This window comes from Triticum aestivum, chromosome 7D (genome assembly GCF_018294505.1).
Source record: "Triticum aestivum cultivar Chinese Spring chromosome 7D, IWGSC CS RefSeq v2.1, whole genome shotgun sequence".
In the NCBI taxonomy this organism is placed as follows: domain Eukaryota; kingdom Viridiplantae; phylum Streptophyta; class Magnoliopsida; order Poales; family Poaceae; genus Triticum; species Triticum aestivum.
Window position 1 is genome coordinate 116,198,604 of NC_057814.1, and position 10,101 is coordinate 116,208,704.

The window sequence follows — 10,101 nt, forward strand, 5'->3', positions numbered from 1 at the left end:
ACCAAAATTTTAAAAAACTGAAATAATTATTTAGTAACACTAGTATTTCTTGAATAAGTAGTTTGACCATTGTTTGATCACAGTTTGACCAGATTTAACCAAAATTCAAAAAAACTAAAATAATTATTTAGTAACACTAATATTCTTGAATAATTAGTTTGACCATTGTTTGACCACAGTTTGACCAGATTTGACCCAAATTCAAAAAAACTGAAATAATTATTTAGTAACACTAATATTCTCAAATAATTATTTAGTAACACTAATACTTCTTGAATAAGTAGTTTGACCAAATTTAACAAAAATTCAAAAAAAAACTGAAATTTGAGCATAACTTTTTTTCCTTTTAGAATTTGAGGATTCTAAAAATTTGCAAACAGGCCATAGGCGGTCAAAATCGGATGCGGATTTTCGTGCTGAACATTTTGATATATTATACATTTTTTTCTGACATCGTATGCAAAAGTTATAGTCGTTTTACATTTTCCCTACACTTTTTGCAAAACATGTCCAAATTTAAGTTTTTAAATTTTTCTAACTAGTATATGTAGTAACATAACTACATCTGGAAGGATGTTAATTTTTGAAGTTTTTATCATTTTCTTTTGCTTTTTACAAAACTGAAAAGGCGATCGGGGGGTAGAGTTTGAAATTGGGACCTTTAGTACCGGTTCGTGCCATGAACCGATACTAATGCCTCAAACCCCATTAGTACCGGTTGGTGGCACCAACCGGTACTAATGGGCATCGCACCCTTTAGTCCCGGTTCGTGTCTCAAACCGGGACTAATGCCTTAGCCGCACGAACCGGGACCAATGCTCACATTAGTCCCGGTTCGTGACTGAACCGGGACTAATGCCTTAGACGCACGAACCGGGACCAATGCTCAGATTAGTCCCGGTTCGTGACTGAACCGGGACTAATGTGAATATTGCCCTGTGACCAAAGCCCTGTTTTCTACTAGTGTATGATCCAAAGTAGACGCTGGAACAAAGTAAATCTTTAAACACTTATGTAGTAGATTCAAAACAATAAAAAGTCACTTAACTGGTAGAACGCAGCATTATGAAAATATACAGCAAAGTGATTTTCTGTATGCTAGTTGCAGCATCGGCACAACACATATTCTAGCAAACAGACCTTTGTTTGACACACCACAAAGTGCCTGTCCAAAGGCTTCGGCACCGTGGCTCATGCAGAAAACTAAGAAATGCCTAAACTGTGGTAGCATTCATATATAACATCTTTTGTCGTTTCATAAACCAACGAAAGTTCAGAACATACCATCTTAAATCGTACTATGAATTTTCAATGTAAAAGCAACATAGTAGAAATTAGAGCATAATATCATGATGTGTAAAAAAGCTCAATAAATTACATCAACACAAGCAAAATGACGAACCAAATACATGACAATATTTTTCGCCCATGTATATGTTCTTCTAAATACTAAATAGCTTTATATTAACATCATAAGCACGTACTGAAGACAAATTTGAATTAGATCAACATAGGCAAAAACCTATTGTGTAAGATCTCATCTCTTGTAAAAAGAAACTGGCGTAAATAGAAAGCGGAAATCTAAGACCATTTAGCAAAAGAGTTCACCAGTTATTCGGTAAAAGACAACAATGTAAGATCTCATCAGTTATAAAAACCTGATCAAGGAGCACATAAATATTCATGCATTTAAATAAGTTTGGGGGCGGAAAGTATCTAACAAAATAAGCTTTCACAAGCCCTAAACGGACATGATCCACATCTATTGTTTGTATCCGGAAGCATAATACATCTACAGGGAGAACAATATCAGGACAATATAACTTACGACAAACACTTGCACAGCTGGTAGCAGATTCTGCTTAACGATTCTTTGTCCTCTAGCACCATGTTTTTCCCATCATTGACAGTGGAGGGTTAAAGGGGATATGTCCCTCCGGAGGAGCCTGCGTAGAAGATACGAAGTCAACACATAATTAAAAGTCTGAAGGCTTCATCTAACATCATAGGTCTTCATGGGTCTAGAAATCAACATGAGTTTACTGCCTGAAGAAAGGAAAATAGGCATGTACTTTGGCCAAGATTTAGAATGATATGTACTAGGATACGAAAAAAACTCACTGCATCTAGCTATTCATATATGAAACAAAATCATAACATTTTTACCTAATCAAGCTGCTCCTAGCAATTGCGCAGAACCATCAAGCTGCACATGTTCAGGAAGGTCGCCAACAAATTATAAAGCACTACAGCAGCAGCTCACCATGACAATCCTGGGAAGCAAAGACTTGTCAGTGTAGAAGAGGTATGTTAAACCTTCTCTGCCTGATCTTCCTACTCTTCCTTGCAACTGCAGATGAAAAGAAAAGCAGTGAACATGAGGTCCAGATCTCAGGTTTCATACATCTTTTTTTTTCCAGAAAAGGCTAACTAAAAATCTGAGAACTAAAACCAACTCAGAGATGTGGAGAGCAGGGGGGGAAGAGAGGAGGTGGAGGCAAACCTGAAATGCCTCGGCATCCTTGCTCCTGCTCCTGCTGTGCCGGGAAGGAGAGGGTTGCGGAGTGCAGGAGCTGCATGGCGTCACCATTGTGCACCAGTTGCTGGTGTCGTTGCCCACCCGCTGAGGCCACCGGATGCCGCACCACTGCATGAGCCGCTGTCCGCCGCACCACCCGCACTGCACATGCTCCTCTTGTTGAGCGAGGAAGAGGCGGAGCGCAGCCTCCCGTGCCTCACGCCCAAGCCCCAGCATCCTCGTAGGTCTCGATCCAGGAGTGGATCGAGCCGCCGCCAACCGCCAGTTCACGCCTAACCTCGCCGAAGCAGGCCGGCGCCGGCTGCGACCCTCTCCCATCCGACGTGGCGCTTCCCTCTCCTCTTTCCTCTCTCTCTCCCTCCTCTCTTCCCTTTTTCTCCCTCTCATCTTCTCTCTCTCCTTCGGATCCAACTGAGCGCCGCCGGCGCCAGGGAAGCTCGCCTCCGCATAACCCGGATCCCAGGGTGGACGAGATGCGGGAGGGTGGAGGGGGGGCAACTGACGCGGGAGGATGGAGGAGGAGGAAGCGAGCGTGGAGGCGGCTAGGGTTCGAGCGAGGATTGGCCTTTTTCCCCACTGCCCACTCGCTCCCCTTGCAAACGGGAGTGCCTAGAAACCCCCTCATTTTTTTTACTCGCGCGGCGCGCTTGCTGCACTGCTGATAGTAATGCGCTGGCTGCACTATTCATAGCGGCTGTACGAAGCGAACGCGGCTGCATAGCACCCCAGCATCCTTTGTAAGTAAAATCCTTGGACGACAGGCTGGGCATCAGCTTCAAATATGAACATCCGAATTGCTTCTTTGGACGCTCAGCTGACAAATAAAATAACATTTACAAAAAAGAGTAACAAATGAAGACCATCTGGGGAAGAGCCCATGGGGCAAAGCCAGTATAATTAACGATTCCAATATACGACAACACATGTATGATTTCAATATAAACAAATTATGCAAGTGAAGCCACAAATCCTAAACCACCATCTGATTGTCATATTATGGACTATTTCATAAATTATCACCATCGGTCCACAGATAATCATCGCACACACCTTCTTCAATTACCAAACATTAGCTAACCAGGGGCACTTAATGGAGCACCTGCTCCACACAGCTTAGAGCCGCAACATGGTGTCACCAAATAAGAGTTACAGTATACATGCCAAAAACCACAGTAATTAGCCAACAGTAGTTTCCTAAGATTGCCTACTTGGTTTTACATACCATAAACAGAGTGCACCCACAAGCTTGGACCAGTTCTTTGGGCGGCTTAAAAAATAAGCTGCCTCTCTACAGATTAATAAATAAACCACCCCCTAAATTTGTTGAGACTTCTAAATTAGTTATCCCATAACTAGTTTAGAAGCCCCAACGAATAAGAGAGGCGGCTTATGGGAAAAGCTGGGGAGGATGCAGCTTATTCTTTAAGCTGCCAAAAGATCTGTCCCCTATTCTTGGCAAGTTCCTTTTGGTACCTATTCATTTCACATTTCACACCCACAACGAAACCAACAGCAGCAGATGCAATAGCAAGCAGCCGTCTAATCCTCTTCCATTTTGGTTCATTCATGTGCTCCCTATAAAAAGGATGTGCATGATGCATTAATGCTAGGATCGTTTCATTTGATTATAATAAATCAAATAAGTTGTAGTGCCCCAGAATTAATTACCTCGCAGCATCAGCTTGGATTCTACCTATCCCATCACCAATAATACTAGTTATCTTGCCATCTATCTCCACTCCCTCCTTTTCTAATTTTGCCAACAAATGATCAGCCTCCTCCTTTGTCTTCCTAGCAACATCAGCTCTGGCTCCATTGCTGAATCCACCCTGGTAAGATTAATTGGATAATTATGAGATAGTGATACATGAGTTAAAGCAGCTAGTCCTGAGTGTTAGGAGATGCTAACGACAGAGCATGCCTGGCTGCAAATAGTCCTTCTAGAATCCATACTATCAAACTTTCAAAAGATTGATCACTAGTATATGTCTACAGCTATCAAATTTATATTACTAGTGGGTTTTGGAAATGATTTAACAACAGTACAGTAGAAAATCCACAAAAAGTCACTAAGCGAACATAAAACATAAGGATGGCATACTCTTCTTCACTCCAAGTAATTCAAATGCCCATATATCATGGAATCAATGTTTCATCATATCAGCAGTGTAGTCAATGTGCTAGCGGGGCCAGGGGCCAAGCCCAACCACTACAGATTGCTTCAGTAAAAACTACTTTCTCCGTCCCATAATACTGTTAGCTTGAAAAACGTTCTTATATTACTAGACCGAGGGAGTACTCTGCAAAAGCACCAAAATTTTCAAACTGCTCCGCAAAAGTACCAAATTTTTCATCTTAGATTTATGTGCATATAAAAGGGGTTCATCATATCCACTGTGTAGTCAATGTGCGAGTGGGGCCAGGGGCCAAGCCCAACCACTGAGTAATTATCACCACTTTTTCAAGCAAAAGTAACAAATTTAGCACATAAATCAAAGATAGGCCTCCACTTGAATCCAGCACTTATTGTGCACATTTCAGTGGCAATATTCACCATTATTGGGTCAAATTACAGAAGCCCTCTCCTAACAAGGGTCTGAACTAGGAAATTGCATCAAACCAATATCTTTGTTATTGTAAGATAGGCCTCCACTTGAATCCGGCACTTATTGTGCACATTTCAGTGGCAATATTCGCCATTATTGGGACAAAGTACAGAAACCCTCTCCTAACAAGGGTCTGAATTAGGAAATTGCATCAAACCAATATCTTTGTTACTGCCTGGGAAAAAGGTCAGGGCGCATCATATAATTTGATTTGTTACTAGCATAAAACCCGTTTGCTGGGGTTAATTTGGTGAAAAAGTCAGAACAAGGCAGTCGAACAGCGAATTGCGGGCATTGTAGGTGGATCGATCGAACGAGAACGGAACTAGGTACCTGAGAGGTGGGAGGCAGAGAGTCCGCCGGCGGCGAATAACGGGGCACCAGATCCCGCCGCGAAGTGCTGGAGGGAGAGCGCAGCGCCATGGCACCGGCACGTCGCACGCCTTAAGAATCCGGAGGAGGAGGAGGGGGCGTCGGCTAGGGTTTGGGTGCAGTTGCTTGCTTCCTCGATCGATCCGGGGCCTCGCCTTTGTTGTGGCAGCCGAGAGCCGCTGCCTTTTGTAGCTCTTCTTGGTGGACGACGGACTCGGATGGGCTGGCCGTCCGGCCTCTTGGGCCTGCTTCGCACCTCAACCTCACCGCGAGAGCTATTTCTCGCTTCAGGGAGTCGAATAGCCTACACAGTAACGGGCCGGCTGTTTAAGATGCTTTGTTCCAAATGTTTCCCACAAAAGCTCTGGGACCGGATGGTTTCCCGGCGCACTTCTTTCAGAACCATTGGGATTTATGTGGTGATGAGATCACTGGTATGATCATTAGATTGCTCACTGGAGAGGATTCACCGGAGGAGATTAACTGCACGTTCATCGTTATGATTCTCAAGATCGCGAGTCCAAAATCTTAGGACAGTTTCGGCCTATAAGCCTTTGTAATGTAATCTACAAGATTACTTCGAAGGTTTTAACAAACAGGTTGAAATCAATTCCTCCGGACATAATCTCGGAAGAGCAGTCGGCGTTTGTCCTAGGACGTGTTATTACGGACAATTTTATAACAGCTTATGAGTGTTTGCATTACAAGAAAACAAAAGGAGTGAAGAGCAATAGGTTATGTGCTTTAAAGTTAGATATGATGAAGGGTTATGATAGACTTGAATGGTCCTATTTGAAAGCGGTGATGCTTAAGTTGGGCATTAGCCCATGATTCACGGATACAGTCATGAGGTGAGTGACTTCAGCTTCTTTTTCGGTATTGTTCAATGGTGTAAGTCTGGATGCTTTCAGGCCGTCCAAAGGATTGCGGTAGGGGGGTCCTATATCCCCATATCTGTTTCCCCTAGCTACAGAAGGGCTATCATGTTTCCTCAATAATCATATTGATGGAGTGCGCGGTATCAAGGTGGCTTCTTCTGCACCCGAGGTGAATCACCTCCTGTTTGCGGACGATACCCTCCTGTTTTTTGAAGAAACAAGTGAGAGTTCAGTTTGTATCAAGGATCTACTACAGAGGTATTGTAATGCTTCCGGCCAAAGAATCAATGTTGATAAGTCCTCAGTTTATTTCAGCAAGGGAGTGAAGGAAATATGCCCTAGAGGCAATAATAAAGTTATCATTTATTTCCTTATATCATGATAAATGTTTATTATTCATGCTAGAATTGTATTAATCGGAAACATAATACCTGTGTGAATACATAGACAAACAGAGTGTCACTAGTATGCCTCTACTTGACTAGCTCGTTAATCAAAGATGGTTATGTTTCCTAGCCATAGACATGAGTTATCATTTGATTAACGGGATCACATCATTAGGAGAATGATGTGATTGACTTGACCCATTTCGTTAGCTTAGCACTTGATCGTTTAGTATTCTTCTATTGCTTTCTTCATGACTTATACATGTTCCCATGACTATGAGATTATGCAACTCCCGTTTACCGGAGGAACACTTTGTGTGCTACCAAACGTCACAACGTAACTGGGTGATTATAAAGGTGCTCTACAGGTGTCTCCAAAGGTACTTGTTGGGTTGGCGTATTTCAAGATTAGGATTTGTCACTCCGATTGTCGGAGAGGTATCTCTGGGCCCACTCGGTAATGCACATCACTATAAGCCTTGCAAGCATTGTAACTAATGAGTTAGTTGCGGGATGATGTATTACAGAACGAGTAAAGAGACTTGCCGGTAACGAGATTGAACTAGGTACTAAGATACCAACGATCGAATCTCGGGCAAGTAACATACCGACAACAAAGGGAACAACGTATGTTGTTATGCGGTTGGACCGATAAAGATCTTCGTAGAATATGTAGGAGCCAATATGGGCATCCAGGTTCCGCTATTGGTTATTGACCAGAGAAGTGTCTCGGTCATGTCTACATAGTTCTCGAACCCGTAGGGTCCGCACGCTTAACGTTCGTTGACAATATAGTATTTATGAGTTGTGTATGTTGGTAACCGAATGTTGTTCGGAGTTCCGGATAAGATCACGGACATGACGAGGAACTCCGGAATGGTCCGGAGATAAAGATTGATATATGGGATAATAGTGTTTGGACTCCGGAAGGGTTCCGGGTGTTTCCCGAAATGTTTGGGTACGAGAACACTTTATTTGGGCCAAAGGTGAAAGCCCACAAGGTTTTTGGAAAGCGCAAAAGGAAGTTTTGCGGAGTTCAGGGGCCAGACGCCAGGGTCCCTGGCGTCTGGGTCCAGACGCCGGGAACCCTGGCCTCTGGTCCTGGAGTCCGAGAAGGACTCTTGCCTTTCGGGTGAAACCGACTTTGTGGGGCTTTTACTCCAAGTTTCGACCCCAAGGCTCAACATATAAATAGAGGGGTAGGGCTAGCACCCAAGACACATCAAGAAACACCAAGCCATGTGCCGGCAACCCCGTCCCCTCTAGTTTATCCTCCGTCATAGTTTTCGTAGTGCTTAGGCGAAGCCCTGCGGAGATTGTTCTTCAGCAACATCGTCACCCCGCCGTCGTGCTGTCGGAACTCATCTACTACTCCGCCCCTCTTGCTGGATCGAGAAGGCGAGGATGTCATCGAGCTGAACGTGTGCTGAACGCGGAGGTGCCGTACGTTTGGTACTTGATCGGGACGGATCGTGAAGGTGTACAACTACATCAACCGCGTTGATAAACGCTTCCGCTTACGGTCTACGAGGGTACGTAGACAACACTCTCCCCTATCGTTGCTATGCATCACCATGATCTTGCGTGTGCGTAGGAATTTTTTTGAAATTACTACGTTCCCCAACAGTGGCATCCGAGCCAGGTTTTTATGCGTAGATGTTATATGCATGAGTAGAACACAAGTGAGTTGTGGGCGATACAAGTCATACTTCTTACCAGCATGTCATACTTTGGTTCGGCGGTATTGTTGGATGAAGCGGCCCGGACCGACATTACGCGTACGCTTACGCGAGACTGGTTCTACCGACGTGCTTTGCACACAGGTGGCTGGCGGGTGTCAGTTTCTCCAACTTTAGTTGAACCGAGTGTGTCTACGCCCGGTCCTTGAGAAGGTTAAAACATCACTAACTTGACGAACTATCGTTGTGGTTTTGATGCGTAGGTAAGAATGGTTCTTGCTCAACCCGTAGCAGCCACGTAAAACTTGCAACAACAAAGTAGAGGACGTCTAACTTGTTTTTGCAGGGCATGTTGTGATGTGATATGGTCAAGGCATGATGCTATATTTTATTGTATGAGATGATCATGTTTTGTAACCGAGTTATCAGCAACTGGCAGGAGCCATATGGTTGTCGCTTTATTGTATGCAATGCAATCGCCCTGTAATGCTTTACTTTATCACTAAGCGGTAGCGATAGTCGTAGAAGCATAAGTTGGTGAGACGACAACGATGCTACGATGGAGATCAAGGTGTCGCGCCGGTGACGATGGTGATCATGACGGTGCTTCGGAGATGGAGATCACAAGCACAGGATGATGATGGCCATATCATATCACTTATATTGATTGCATGTGATGTTTATCTTTTATGCATCTTATCTTGCTTTGTTTGACGGTAGCATTATAAGATGATCTCTCACTAAATTTCAAGATAAAAGTGTTATCCCTGAGTATGCACCGTTGCGAAAGTTCTTCGTGCTGAGACACCACGTGACGATCGGGTGTGATAGGCTCTACGTTCAAATACAACGAGTGCAAAACAGTTGCACACGCGGAATACTCAGGTTAAACTTGACGAGCCTAGCATATGCAGATATGGCCTCGGAACACTGAGACCGAAAGGTCGAGCGTGAATCATATAGTAGATATGATCAACATAGTGATGTTCACCATTGAAAACTACGCCATCTCACGTGATGATCGGACATGGTTTAGTTGATTTGGATCATGTGATCACTTAGATGATTAGAGGGATGTCTATCTAAGTGGGAGTTCTTAAGTAATATGATTAATTGAACTTAAATTTAGCATGAACTTAGTACCTGATAGTATTTTGCTTGTCTGTGTTGATTGTAGATAGATGACCCGTGCTGTTGTTCCGTTGAATTTTAATGCGTTCCTTGAGAAAGCAAAGTTGAAAGATGATGGTAGCAATTACACGGACTAGGTCCGTAACTTGAGGATTATCCTCATTGCTGCACAGAAGAATTACGTCCTGGAAGCACCGCTAGGTGCCAGACCTGCTGCGGGAGCGACACCAGATGTTATGAACGTCTGGCAGAGCAAAGCTGATGACTACTTGATAGTTCAGTGTGGCATGCTTTACGGCTTAGAACCGGGACTTCAACGACGTTTTGAACGTCATGGAGCATATGAGATGTTCCAGGAGTTGAAGTTAATATTTCAAGCAAATGCCCGGATTGAGAGATATGAAGTCTCCAATAAGTTCTACAGCTGCAAGATGAAGGAGAATAGTTCTGCCAGTGAACATATACTCAGAATGTCTGGGTATAACAATCATTTGATTCAACTGGGAGTTA